This window comes from Cuculus canorus, chromosome 23 (genome assembly GCF_017976375.1).
Source record: "Cuculus canorus isolate bCucCan1 chromosome 23, bCucCan1.pri, whole genome shotgun sequence".
Lineage (NCBI taxonomy): Eukaryota > Metazoa > Chordata > Aves > Cuculiformes > Cuculidae > Cuculus > Cuculus canorus.
Genome location: NC_071423.1, coordinates 1 through 15,100, shown reverse-complemented (window position 1 = coordinate 15,100; position 15,100 = coordinate 1). Strand labels below are relative to the sequence as shown.

The 15,100-nt window shown below is 46.3% G+C and overlaps 1 long non-coding RNA gene across 2 annotated transcripts; it reads left to right on the top strand.

The window, feature by feature from the left end:
* The first annotated feature begins 8,755 nt into the window (after nucleotides 1-8,755).
* Nucleotides 8,756-13,735, top strand: LOC128854368 (uncharacterized). Of its 2 annotated transcripts, none has more exons than XR_008453420.1 (6): nucleotides 8,756-8,855; nucleotides 8,966-9,020; nucleotides 9,098-9,138; nucleotides 9,569-9,623; nucleotides 9,747-9,895; nucleotides 12,036-13,735. It is a non-coding gene; the product is annotated as an uncharacterized LOC128854368 (long non-coding RNA). The 2 variants fall into 2 exon arrangements; XR_008453421.1 differs by having other exon boundaries at nucleotides 9,747-9,901.
* The last annotated feature ends 1,365 nt before the right edge of the window (nucleotides 13,736-15,100 follow it).

Here is a 15,100-nt window from a genome sequence, read left to right as displayed (position 1 = left end):
CTCCTCCTCCCCATGTAAAGAAGATGCAGAGCACAATGAGGTCTCCCCTCAGTCTCTTCTTCTTCAGGCTGAACAGACCAAGGGACTTCAGCCTCTCCTCTTACTGCTTCCCTTCTAAATCCTTCATCAACATTGAGGCCCTCAACTCTCAGCAGGCTTTGCCAGTTTTGTCTTCTGCAGGGTTTTTGTGGGTCTGGAAAGGGTGATGGGAAGGAGGGCCTTACTCCCCAGCAGTGACCTGCAGTTTTAGAGTCACAGAATCATGGAATTTTTTGGGCAGGGCAGGTGGAGGTGGGCAGGAGCCTCCTAGGCCACAAGGGATTTGCCAGGTGGATGGTTTGGAGCGGGGCTGAGCTTTGCCCCAAACCTCATGCTGGATGCATTGCCCAGGTCAGACTGGCTGCCTCCCAGAGCCGCTCCCTGCTCTGCGCTTGCCAAGGCAAAGCAAGAAGTCACCCACTGTGGTGGGAGACATTGCCTGAGGAGCCCGGCTGGAAGCATGGCTAAGGCCTCCAGGGAAGGGCTGGAGCTGTCGGGAGGCCCAGGAACCCCAGGGAGCCCAATGCTTTCTTTCCCCATGCCCAAAAGAGGGGGGACACACAGTGCCCAGCACTCTCCCTTTGCCTGGAACTGGGTTGTCCCAGCACCCTGAGGGACCCAGTGCAGCCCCAGATTGCCACAGGGATAAATGAACCCACCCCCAGTCAGGTTTGGACACGAGCATGTGGCTCGTGGGTCCCGTGGGTCTGGGGGGCGACACCTGCTCAGCTGCTTTTGGGAGTGTGAAAGAATGCGAAGAATGGTTGTCTTTGTGCCAGTAAACAATGGCAAATAAGGAGATATAATGCTACCCCTAAAGACCCTCATGATGAACTATGAAGGGGCAAAGATAAAACCCTAATGATTGTTTAAAATTTAGTGGATTGTTCATATTTTAGTTCTGACATGGGGTGGGTTCAATTTAGGTATAGAAAAATGGTGGAAAGAAAAGTGGATTAAAACTTCCAATCTCAAGCCAAAAATTAGATCAAAAATTCACAATTGGCCCTTCTACTACACAGTCTTATTATGACTTAACAATTTGTCCTGCTGTGACCTGGCTCTTCTATAACATCACAGTCCTATCTTCAGTTTCCCTGCGTTCGATGACTTCAAAATTGGCCTTTTACTACCCAGTCTTATTATGACTTAACAATTTGCCCTGCTATCATCTGGCCCTTCTATGACATCACAATTCGCTCTTCAATGTCCCTGCACTTCGATGACTTCACAATTGGCCTTTTACTACCCATTATTTTATGACTCAAAAACTTGTCTAGGCTCTGGCATCCTCAGAGGACCTTACAAACATCCTCTGTAAATAAAAAAAGGAGAGTGATTGTCTTAGGGGATTCCTTCTAAAAGGAGCGGAGGGCCCCATCTGCAGACTGGACCCGCTCCGCAGGGAGGTCTGCTGCTTACCAGGGGCATCAGTAAATGATGTCACTAGAAAACTTCCTTGGTGAAGGAGACAGATTATTACCCCCTGCTGGTATTTCAAATAGGCAATGATGACTTACAGCGCAGAAAGCTGAAAGCCATCAAAAGAGACTTCAGGGCTCTGGGGAGAATGATGGAGGGCTCCGGAGCACAAGTGGTGTTTAGTTCCATCCCAACACTAAGGAATAAGGAACAGGAGGTCAAGGACAAACAGCTGATTAATGCCTGGCTCCGAGCCTGGTGTGAGGAGAGAGGCTTTGGATTCTTTGATCACGGAGTAACCCACGCACCCCCAGGCTTTCTTACTAGGGATGGGACATGCTTGTCTCCAAGGGGGACTAAAGTCCTTTCTAAAAATCTAGTTAGGCTCTTAAATAAAGCTTTAAACTAAATGTGAAGGGGGAGGAGACCAGGCTAGTTGGGAATGAGTCTGGAAGTGGGACTCCAGCGACTGAGATATGGTGTGCTGGAGAGAACCACCAGTACACCACCACAGAGCAAGTGGAGGCAAGTACAGCTGGGGACAGCAAGAATGAAAATAGCACTGTGGAGTTAGTTATTCCAAGGACCAGTCAATTGGGAATGAACTCTATTCCCTTTATGAGGGCTGAAGGTTCATCAGCCCAGCTGAAGTGCATTTACACCAATGCACGCAGCATGGGCAATAAGAAGGAGGAGCTGGAAGCTCTTGTAGGGCAAGGTGACTACAATGTCGTTGCCATCACAGAAATGTGGTAGGATGACTCATATAACTGGAGTACAGCTATGGGGGGGGGTATAAACTCTTCAGGAGGGACAGGAAGGGTAGAAAAGGAGGCGGAGTAGCCCTCTATGTTAAAGAGTGCTTTGATACCCTTGAGCTGGATTACGGTGAGGAAAGGACTGAGTGCCTATGGGTTAAAATCAGAGGAGCCGACGAGGCGGCAGACATTGTGATGGGAGTCTGCTACAGACCACCCAGCCAAGAAGAAGCAGCTGATGAGCTCTTCTATATGCAGCTGGGGATAGTCTCTAGATCTCTACCTCTTGTTCTCGTGGGTGACTTCAATCTTCCAGATATCTGCTGGGAGTACAATACAGCAGATAGGAAGCAGTCTAGGAGGTTCCTGGAGTGCGTGGAAGACAACTTCCTCACACAACTGGTTAGTGAACCAACAAGGGAGGGTGCCCTCGTCGACCTCCTGTTTGTGAATAGAGAAGGTCTTGTGGGGGATGTGATGTTTGGAGGACACCTGGGACTAAGCGATCATGAGATGATAGGGTTTTCAGTTCTAGGTGGGATAAGGAAGGGGATTAGCAAAACAGTCACATGAAACTTCCAGAAGGCAGACTTTGGACTGTTCAGAAGGTTGGTTGGCAAAGTCCCATGGGAGACAGTCCTTCAGGGCAAGGGAGCCCACGAGGGCTGGGCGGTCTTAAAAAATGAAATCCTAGCAGCTCAAGGGCAAGCCATCCCTGTGTTCTGGAAAAGGAGCCAGCGGGGGAAAAAGCCAGCTTGGTTGAGCAGGGAGATCTTGAGATGCATCAAAAATAAGAAGAAGGTCTATGAGCTTTGGAGGAAGGGACAGGCGTCTTGGGTGGACTACAGGGAGGAAGTGAGATTGTGCAGGGAAAAAATCAGGAGGGCTAAGGCCCAACTAGAAATCAAATTGGCTAAATCTGTGAAAGATAATAAAAAATCCTTCTACAAATACATTAACAAGAAAAGGAGGACTAGGGAGAATATTCAGTCCCTATTGGATGCAGAAGGAACAAGTGACAGGGGATAAGGACAAGGTTGAACTACGTAATGCCTTCTTTGCCTCAGTCTTTAATAGCAAGGAAAGTTGTTCCCTCTGTGTACAAACCCAGGAGTCACAGGAGCAGAATGAGGCTCCCATGATCCAAGAGGAGGTGGTTAGAGACTTGCTTGCCCAGCTAGACACCCACAAGTCTATGTGGCCAGATGGGATCCACCCAAGAGTATTGAAGGAGCTGGCGGATGTCCTTTCCAAACCCCTTTCCATCATCTTCCAGCGGTCCTGGCTGACTGGGGAAGTTCCACTAGACTGGAGGCTGGCTGGTGTTGTGCCCATCTACAAGAAGGGTTGCAGGGAGGATCCGGGGAACTACAGGCCTGTCAGTCTCACCTCAGTGCCGGGGAAAGTCATGGAACAGGTAATCTTGAGTGCTATCATGAAGCCCATGCAAGAGAACCGGGTGATCAGGCCCAGTCAACATGGGTTCACGAAAGGCAGCTCTTGCTAAACTAACCTGATCGCCTTCTATGACAAAATGACTCGACTACTGGATGGGGGAAAGGCTGTGGATGTAGTCTTCTTGGACTTCAGTAAAGCCTTTGACACAGTTTCTGACAGCATTCTGCTTCAGAAACTGTCAGCCTCTGGCCTGGACAGGCGCACACTCTCCTGGGTTGAAAACTGGTTGGATGGCCGGGCCCAGAGAGTGGTGGTCAAAGGAGTTAACTCCAGCTGGAGGCCAGTTACAAGTGGGGTTCCCCAGGGCTCGGTACTGGGTCCAGCTCTGTTCAATGTCTTTATCAATGATCTGGATGAAGGCATTGAGTGCACCCTCAGCAAGTTTGCAGATAACACTAAGCTGGGTCGAAGTGTGGATCTTCTGGAGGGTAGGGAGGCTCTGCAAAGGGATCTGAACAGGACCGCTGGGCCGAGGCCAATGGCATGAGTTTCAACAAGGCCAAATGCTGGGTCCTGCACTTGGGGCACAACAACCCTATGTAGTGCTACAGACTGGGGGAAGAGTGGCTGGAGAGCTGCACGGAGGAGAAGGACCTGGGGGTAATGGTTGACAGCGACTGAACATGAGCCAGCAGTGTGCCCAGGTGGCCAAGAAGGCCAATGGCATCTTGGCTTGTATCAGAAACAGCATGACCAGCAGGTCCAGGGAGTTTATTCTCCATCTGTACTCGGTACTGGTGAGACCGCACCTTGAGTACTGTGTTCAGTTCTGGGCCCCTCACCACAAGAAGGATGTTGAGGCTCTGGAACGTGTCCAGAGAAGAGCAACGAAGCTGGTGAGGGGGCTGGAGAACAAGTGTTACGAGGAGCGGCTGAGAGAGCTGGTGTTGTTTAGCCTGGAGAAGAGGAGGCTGAGGGGATACCTTATTACACTCTACAACTACCTGAAAGGAGGTTGTGGAGAGGAGGGAGCTGGACTGTTCTCCCAAGTGACGGGACAGAACAAAGGTGAATGACCTGAAGCTCTGCTGGGGGAGGTTCAGGCTGGATATCAGAAAAAAAAAATTCAGGAAATTTTTTTTTCAGAAAAGAGACATCGTGCACTGGAACAGGCTGCCTTGGGTGGTGATCGAGACACCTTCTCTGGAGGTGTTTAAGGAAAAGGTGGATGAAGTGCTTAGGGGCATGGTTTAGGGACTGTTAGGAATGGTTGGACTCGATGAACAGGTGGGTCCTTTCCAACCTGGTGATTCTATGATTCTATTATTCTATGATCACAATTCTCTATTCAGTGTCCCTGCACTTCGATGACTTCATAATTGGTCCTTCTACTACCCAGTCTTATTATGACTTAACAACTTGCCCTGCTGTCGCCTTTCCCTTCTGTGACATCACAATCCACTCCTCAATGTCCCTGCATTTTGTTGACTTCAAAACTGGCCCTTTTCCTACCTAGTCTTATTATGACTTAACAGTTTGCCCTGCTATGACCTGGCCCTTCTATGACATCACAATCCTCATTTAAATATCCTGCTATTACTGCAGAGACATTGAAGAGCAAATTGTGATGTCACAGAAGGGCCAGGTGATAGCAGGGCAAATTATGAAGCCATAATAAGACAGAGTAGTAGAAGGGCCAATTGTGAAGTCTTTGAAATGCATGGACACTGAATAAAGAATTGTGATGTCATAGAAAAGCCAGGTCATAGCAGGGCAAATTGTTAAGTCATAATAATACTGGGTAGTAAAAGGCCAATTCTGAAGTCATCGAAGTGCAGGGAAATTGAAGAGAGAACTGTTATGTCATAGAAGAGCCAGGTGATAGCAGGGCAAATTGTTAAGTCATAATACGACTGTGTAGTAGAAGGCCCAGCTATAAAGTCATCGAAGTGCAGGGACATTTAAGTGAGAATTGTGATGCCATAGAATGGCCAGGTGACAGCAGGGCAAATTGTTAAGTCAGAATAGAGTGGGTAGTAAAAGGCCAATTGAGAATTCATCGATCTGCAGGAACATTGAAGAGCGCACTGAGATGTCATAGAATGGCCAGGTCAGAGCAGGGCAAATTGTTAAGTCGTAATAAGACTGGGTAGGAAAAGGGCCTATTGTGAAGTCATCAAAGTGCATGGACACTCAATAGAGAACTATGATGCCATAGAAGAGCCAGGTCATAGCAGGGGAAATTGTTAAGTCATAATAAAATTGGGCAGTAGAAAGGCCACTTGGGAAGTCATCAAAATGCAGGGAATTTGAAGAGTGGATTGTGAGGTCATAGAAGGGCCATGTGACAGCAGGGCAAATTGTTAAATCATAATAAGACTGGGTAGTAGAAGGGGAATTGTGAACTCATCGACGTGCAGGGACACTGAATGGAGAGTTGTGAGGTCATAGAAGAGCCATGTCATATCAGGGCAAATTTTTAAGTCGTAATAAGACTGGGTAGTAGAAGGCCAATTGTGAAGTCATCAAAGTGCAGGGACATTGAAGTGCGAATTGCAGTGTCATAGAAGGGCCAGGTGTAAGCAGGGCAAATTGTTAAGTCATAATAAAACTGGGTAGTAAAAGGCCAATTTTGAAGTCATCGAAGTGCAGGGACATTTAAGTGAGAATTGTGATGTGATAGCAGGGCAAGTTGTTAAGTCATAATAAGACTAGGTAGGAGAAGGGCCAGTTGTGAAGTCAACAAAATGCAGGGACATTGAGGAGCGGATTGTGATGTCACAGAAGGGAAACGTGACAGCAGGGCAAATTGTTAAGTCATAATAAGACTGGGTAGTAGAAGGGCCAACTGTGAAGTCATCGAAGTGCATGGACACTGAATAGAGAATTGTGAGGTCATAGAAGAGCCAGGTCATTGCAGGGCATATTGTGAAGCCATAATAAGACTGGGTTGTAGAAGGGCCAATTGTGAAGTCATCGAAGTGCAGGGACATTGAAGAGCGGAATGTGATGTCATAGAAGGGAAAGGTGACATCAGGGCAAATTGTTTAGTCATAAGAAGACTGGGTAGTAGAAGGGCCAATTGTGAAGTCATCAAAGTGCTAGGAAACTGAATAGAGACTTGTGATGTCATAGAAGAGCCAGGTCATAGCAGGGCAAATTTTTAAGTCATAATAAGACTGGGTAGTAGAAGGGCCAATTGCGAATTCATCGAAGTGCAGGGACATTGAAGTGCAAATTGTGATGTCAAAGAAGGGCCAGGTTCCAAGTACTAGTTATGAAAATTGGAATCATTTTACTGGTGATCATTGTGATTTTAAGCATAATTCCTTGCATACTACAGTGTGTCCAAGGAATGATAAAAAAACAATATCAACAACTGCACGCTCTAGTTGTCGAAAAAAAGAAATGGGTAATTGTAGAAACATTTTATATTAACGAAGGCCACGATGCCCTTGAAGGACATGAACGGTATAGTAAGAGGAAACAACAGATAGCATCAGTAAGCTATGGCTGTATGCCCAGAAGCTGAGAGGGCTGTGTAAGCTAGAGAAGTAGAAATCATGATAACTTAGGGGAAAAGCATGTAAAATATGCAAATCTAATTAACCAACTAAGCATTTGATTTAGGCCTATGAACAGTAGCAACTAACCAATAGTAGTATAAACTTATACGCCTGAACAGTTGTTTGTAACCAATTAAATGATGCCAAGTTTTAGGTGCAACACAACATTGTGTATATAATGAGCTCGCTAAGAGCAATAAAGGTCTTCGATCCAAGATATCGGTGTCCGTGTCATTAACCTCCTCAGAGGTGGTGGTGTAGTACAAGATGATGTTGGCACTGAGCAGTGTGGTGCTGATGACTGGCACTGTATTTTTCTGTTTTGTTTCCTTGCAGATGATGAAGAGGAACCTGGTGACTGCAGGATTGTTCCAGTTAGCCAAAGTGATTTGACCTGCTTTGGCCAAGGACAGCTTCAGTTATGGTCCTCTGAAAGCTAAGTTGAGGGACTGGGGCTAGGAAGAAGGGAGAAGGTTGGGGATTCCAGGGAGGGGTTTTAAAGGTACTGTAGGGGAGAGGGTTGTGCAGGAAGAGTCCCCTTTGGGAAGGTAAAGGCAGAGGGGCCTACCTCTCAGCCCAAAACTAGCGTGGGCAGAGCCGTTCCAGCCTGTGCCTGTTGTTCTCTTGTTTCTGTAGTCTGTGTGCTGTGTCTTAAATTTTCTGCAGGTCTTCATGTTCTATTTGAACCCAAGCCATGCTAGACATGCCTTGGGCACCATTTCCAGGATCCCAAATGCTTGTACTCATCAATGCAGTGTTGATCGGGCACTGCTTTTCTTGCATCACAATCTTAAAGCGTGGATTGGTCTTCTGCTTTGGAAGTTTCCAGTCAGTCATTTTTGCTGTGGCCTTGCAGCCTGTGTCGGCATCTGCGATCATTAGTCAATCACTTTCTTGGATCCCTGTTCTGGGACTTGTTCCGTGCATCCTCTGTGTCTCTAGATCTTTAAATGAGGCTTCTTGCATGTTCATCCTCCCAGTTGTGGCTGTATCTGTTTGTAAGGAGCCACGTTCTTTCACTTTTTCAGGGCTGCCATAGATTCTTCCTTGTAGCCCTGTACATTGCCTTGCCCAATGGCATGTCTGGTCCGGAAGACATTTTTCTTAGAGTGAGTTTCCTTTTGTCCCTGGTTCATGACATTGGTCCTGCGTGTGGTGTTGGTCTGTGTGTATTTTGTGCCTGATGCCTAGAGGTGATAAGAGTCAGCACAGGAATAATGGCAAGATTCTGTGGTTAACATGCTGATATGCCTAAACCTTGCAGTATAGGGGCATGCCGTACGTTGCAGAAGAAGTAGCCCTAGATGCAGTGGTAAGGAGAGTAGTTTCTGCTTGGCTCTGCGGCCACAGAGGGGATGACCAAAATTGCGTGGGTGAAGCCAGTGGAGCGGTAGCAAAGCAGTTCGAATTCCAAGGAAATGGGATTAATGTTTGGGTTTGGTTGTGGATTTATTCCGCTTGGTTGTAGTGTGCAGTAGAGATAGTATCGCTAAAAGGAAGCGAGATGTCTGGAACCGTTAAGGTGTCGCTGAGCATTGGGGTGACTTCTTTGATATTGTTTTTCAGATGCAGAGAGATGACCTGTGTGCCAAAGTCTGCTGATGGAGTTGCAGATAGAGTGCCATACTGAGATGAGTCTGCAGGAACATGTGACTGGTGGCTATATGACCAGGTAATGTGGCATAGTGGCACTGGAGTGGACTTGGTCAAGAAGAGCAATGAGAGTAGCTGGGCACAGCCTGTGCATTTTGGTAGTATCTCAGCACCTTTCTTCTTTTGCAGGTGCTGCATGCAGCCTCAGTGGGGCAAAGCTTCATTTCAACAAATGGTTTGAGAGGTGAGGAGGCTGTTGTCCAAATGGGTGCCTATGAATAAAGTAGTACACAGCAACTCAGTTGATCTTTGGTTTTGCAGGTGCCATGCAAGCTTCCTTGGGAATGGGAAGAGCATTTGAGGTGAGCTGGGTAGTAGTGAGAAGGAGCATGGACATGTGGAAACATTCTTAGAAGCTGTTTTTTAAAGGACCTTGAATGGCGAGATAAGAGATAAGTGGAGGTAGGAATGAGAAGAATTGGCAGCACGCCTGGAGTAGAAGAAAGAAAACAAGGCTTAAGAAAACATAAGTTATGATGATAATATAGAAGAGCATGTAAATATGTGCAGTCAGTCAACCAATTAAGTGTTTAGAATAGGCATGTCAACAGTAATAATTAACCAAGGAGATTGTAAGCTTGAGCGCGTGGACAGTCAAGAAAACATATATAAGTTTAGCCTTCTGATTAATAGAGAGTCTTTGATTTGTACTCGGAGTCCATATCTTCAATCTCCTCATGGACCTAATTTTGCACAACTGCAACATTAATTCTGTTGCTCTTGTTATCTAAGATGCCCCAGGTGATGACAGCTGCAGCATCTGACGTTTTGAGTGAGCATTGAGCAGGTGAGCAGAATGCCTTGGCAGTCTTGCAGTGGGTTTGTGTGGGTGTAGTACAAGACGCTGGCAGTAAGCAGTGTGATGCTAATTGTTGGCACTATGTGTGTTTTCTGTTTGGTTTTCATGCAGATGATGAAGAGGAACTGGGTGACAGTAGAATCATTCCGGTGAGGCCATCTAGTTTGAGCTTTAGCTGCCAAGGGCAGCTTCAGGCTCTTGCCGCTCTGAAAGCTAACTTGAGGGACCAGGGCTGTGCAGGAAGAGTTCCCTTTCAGCAGGTAAAGGTGTGCGGGAGTTACTTTTCAGTCCAACACTAGCATGTGCCAGGCAGGGCAGTTCCAGCCTGTGTCTGTGTTGCTCTGTAGCTTATGTAGTCCGTCTGCTGTGTTTTAAATCTTCTGCAGGTCTGTGTGTCCTCTTTGTGCTCAAGACACACAGCATGTCCCTTGGGCGCTATTTCTATGATTCCGAATGCTTACACTCATCCCATTGGCCGCAGCCCATCAACCCAGCCTGTTCAGATCCCTCTGTACAGCCTCCCTACCCTCCAACAGATCGACACTTCCTCCTAGTTTAGCGACATCCACAAACTTGCTAAAGGTACATTCAACCCCCTCATCCAAGTTGTTGATAAAGATATTAAACCACACTGGATTCAGCACCGAGCCATGGGGAACACCGTCTCAAGTAGGATACTGTAAGATACTGTGTCAAAGGCTTTGCTAAAGTCCAGGTACACCATATCCACACATTTTCGCTCATCCATCAAGTGGGTCACATTGTCATAGAAGGCGATCATGTTAGTTTGGCAGGACCTGCCTTTCATAAACCCATGCTGACAACACCCGGTTGTCCTGTATGTGCTGTTAGATGGTACCCAAGACAACCTACTCCACAACCTTCCCTCGCACTGAAGTCAGACTGACAGTTCTGTAGTTTCCTAGATCCTCTCTCCAGCCCTTCTTGTAAATGGGTGCAACATCTGCCAGCCTCCAGTCCAATGGAACTTCACCAGTCAGCCAGAACTGCTGGTAGGTGATGCAAAGAGGTTTGGCAAGCACCTCCGCCAGCTCTCAATACCCTTGGGCGAATCTCCTCTGGCCACATAGACTTATGTATATCTAATTTGCCTAAGCAGGTCTCTAGCCCTTTCCTCTTGGATCAAGGGAGCCTTGTTTTGTTCTTCCTCCCTGCCTACTGCCTTGTGAGGTGAAGTATCCAGGGACCATTTCGCCTTACGATTAAAGACTAAGGCAAAGGTGGCCTTAACCCCTTATCCTCATCCTTTATCACTGTTGTTCCCCCTGCATCCAGTAAAGGATGGACATTTTCCTTGGTCCTTCTTTTGTTATTGATATATTTTTCACAGGGTTTTTTATTATCTTTCACAGAATGCACCAATCTAAGCTCTAATTGGTCTTTAGCCCTTCTGACTCTTTTCTCTACACAATCTCACTTCATCTTTGTAGTCCTCATGAGTCACCCGCCCCTTCTGCCAGAGTTTGTATATTTTCCTCTTTTTCCTGATTTCCAGCCAGAGCTCTTTACCCAGCCAGGCCCATCTACGGATGTTTGTGTCTGGTTGGAGCTGCTCTGCCTGAAGCATAGAAGTGCTAGTGAAGAGAAGAATAACAGTAAGATCCTATGATTAATAGAGAGCCTGGGGTGGTGCATGCACGGAGAGCAGAAAAATAAGAGCAGAGACACAAGGGAAGAGCACAGATACCCGCGAAACAAGTGCAGAGAAAACAAAAATGGGCACAGTGTGCTGAAACCGAGTCCAGAGACCCAAACCCCAAGCCTAAGGTGCCCCAAAATACACACAGAGAACCCTAAATGGGCTCAGAGACCCAAAAAACCAAGTCCCCCAAATGGGCAGACTCAAAAAATGGGCACAGAGACCCCCAAAAGAAGCTTCAGGACCCCAAAAATGGGACCAGAGCCCCCTAAGATGAGCAAAGACACCTTAAAATAAGTGCAGTGGTCCCCAAAATGGGAACAGAGACACAAAAAAGCAGGTAGAGACACCCCCAAAATGGACCCAGAGACCCTAACACAAGCTCTGTGACCCCTAAAACAAGCCCAGAGCACGTGTGTTCACTGCAGCACTGTCTGTCTGTAGAAGCATTTTGAGTGGTACAGTCAGAAAGAATTGTTCCTCTTGCTGCACCTTTCTGTAAACATTACTAGAAATAGTGTATTTTAACACTAAGAGGGTGCCTGGGCTACTTTTCTGTGCCAAACTTTCACACGAACGTGATTGAGAACATCTTAGTGTAAAGCATATATATTCGGTGAGATATCATTGTTTTAAGTAACTGTTAATCATGCACAAATAACAGAATAAATACCAAAATAAATGGGATTCTCGCTGGTTGACACTAATTTGAAGGAGATTCTCTTCTCATCTTTATGTAGATGGGTCACAGCCCAGGATGGTTGATGAGAAGCTTGACATGAGCCGGCAATGTGTGCTCGCAGCCCAGAAGGCTAACTGTATTCCAGGCTGCATCAAAAGAAGCATGGCCAGCAGGTCAAGAGAAATGATTCTGCCCCTCCGTTCCTCTCTTGTGAGACCTCATCAGCAATACCGTGTCCAGTTCCGGAATCCTCAACATAAGAAGGATGTGGAGCTGTTGGAATGGGTCCAGAGGAGGGTTACAAGGATAATCAGACAGCTGGAGCACCTTCCCTACAAGGACAGGCTGAGAGAGTTGGGCCTGTTCAGCCTGGAGAAGAGAAGGCTTAGAGGAGATCTTATAGTGACCTTCCAGTACCTGAAGGAGGCCTACAGGAAAGCTGGAGAGGGGGCTATTCGTAAAGGCTTATGGGGATAGGGCCAGGAGGAACGGATATAAACTGGAGAGGGCAGATTTAAGCTAGACGTTAGGAAGAATTTCTTCACCATGAGAGCAGTGAGACACTGGAACAGGTTACCCTGGGAGGCTGTGGCTGCCCCATCCTTGGAGGTGTTCAAGGCCAGGCTGGATGGGCATTGGGCAGCCTGATCCAGTGGGATGTCCCTGCCCATGGCAGGGGGGTTGGAACTGGGTGATCTTTAAGGTCCCTTCCAACCCAAACTATACTATGGGGGGAATTGGAAGGACAGAGAAAGAAAAACGGGCGAAGGAGGAAAGCGCTCTCCTCTGGGGCCAACGGCCCCTTCCTCTCATTACCCGGCTCTCTGCTGCCTCTGGGTGAGAGAAGAGCAGTTCTGCAGTCCGAGTCATCAAACACGGCTCTCTGCTGCCACCAGGTGACCGAAAAGTGGTTTTGCAGCCCGACTCGATTAACGTGGCTCTCTGCTGCTACTGAGTGACAGAAACGTGGCCCTGCATGCACAGTGGAGCGAGAAAGCTAAGCTCTCTGCTGTCACTGGGTGACAAATATGATGTGTTGGTGGTTTAATGAAAGTCTTTTATATAAGTAGCACGACCAGGCCTGATTTAAATTATCTAAGTTAATTACATATACGTTATTTATCACTAAGTATCAATAATCCTTGTTAAAACTTGTCCAGAGTACAGCGAATATTTTATTCACTGAGATACAGCTCTCAGAAGCATATCATTAAGTTACATTCAGTATGCATTACATAATCATATTCTCATACACCATTTAGATAGAATTTAACATTGATTAATGGTCTTTAATCTGTCTCATGCAGTAGCAAAGTCACAGAGAATGTCCTATTTCTCAGCAACTGAAGAAGTAGCAAACTCTAAAGGGCATTTTCAACTGTTTGTTACTGATCCTCTTCTTGCCCTTTTCCCACCAGTCTTACCATTGCATACAGCCACGTGCTTTGTGTAGTCATCAGGCTAATATGTCCAGGCTAACAAGTACAATAAAGGAAGCTTGGAGAAACTAAAAATGAAAGCAGACCCCAGATATAAGAGGATAGGCTCTGAAACTCCTATATTTACGTCAAGTACAGACACAGTCTTTGCTTTAATCAGCTGTATTGCACCCCTTCCTCTCACAGAACTAAATCAATAGGATCACTGCTGCAACATCATTAGTCAGACTCTGCAGGGATCTGTGAATCCCAGACATGTACAAAAAGCCAGTCAGCTAGGGGCCTGTACTATAGATTCTTCCTCTGTGACTTTCCTCTTCACAGCAAAACCTGCCTGCCTATCTAAGAATGAGAAGCTTCTTTTTACAAAAGCTGCTGTTTGGGAATCACTTCTGTGTGTAGCTTCTCACTGCCAAGGGCACAAGATGATTCAGTGTAAACTTTAGGATAGATTTGTCAGCTGTGAATAGAATGTAGTCAGGAAAGCTCAGATGCCAAATTGGAACCGTTCAGCATTAGCAGCCAAGGGAAAGCTGCCAGCACAGACTGCTGGTTCTTGTTAGTTCTTTCTCCCGGGAGCGCTTTCATTGCAAACTGCAAATCGCAAAGAGAGAACATTGTACTATAGATACTTTTCCTGTGACTTTCCTTTTCACAGCAAAACCTGTCTTGAGTAACTAAGAATGAGAAGCTGCTTTTTACCAAGGCTGCTGTTTGTAAAATCACTTCTCTGGTCACAGCAAAGTGTACAAAATGTTTACTTGTCTGTCAGGCCCTGTCCTACACTGACATGGATTGATCAGCTGAGACTGAAATATTGTCAGGAAAACTCAGATGCAATGTTGGAAACGTTTCTAGTTTTGCATCTGAACTTTTCTGAGCATATTCCAGTCACAGCTGACCAATCTATACTAAAGCAGACTCCTAAATATGTTCTGCATTTTTCAGAGACAGCTCTCCCAGAGAAGTGATTCACAAACAGCAGCCTTGGTATAAAGCAGTTCTCATTCTTAGTTAAGCAGATAGGTTTTGCTGTGAAGAGGAAAGTCACAGAGGAAGAACCTATACTACAATGTTTGTCTCTTCACGAATTGCAGATTGCAATGAAAGCGCTCCCGGGAGAAAGAACTACAAAGAAGCAGCATTCTGTGCTAGTAGCTTCTCCTTTGCTGCTATTGTTGAACGGTTTCAATTCTGCCTGTGAGCTTTCCTGAGTACATTCCATTAACAGCTGACAAATATATTGTAAAGCACACACCAAATCATCTTGTGCACTTTGCAGTGAGAACCCTCCCAGAGAAGTGATTCACATACAGAAGCTTTGGCAAAAGGCAGCTTCTCATTCTTAGTTAGGCAGACAGGTTTTGCTGTGAACAGGAATATCACAGAGGAAGAATCCATAGTATAGTGTTCTTCTCTTCACGATCTGCAGTTTGCAATGAATGGAGAAAGAACTAACAAGCAGCAGCGTTCTGTGCTAGAAGCTTCCACATAGCTGCTATTGATGAGCTTTTGCCACTTTGCATATGAGCTTTCCTGAGTACATTCCATTCACAGCTGATCAATCTATCCAAAAGCACACACCTAATCTGCTTCTGCCCTTTGCAGTGAGAACTCTCCTAGAGAAGTGATTCGCAAAGAGAAGCTTTGTTAAAAAGTAGATTTTCGTTCTTAGTTAGGCAGA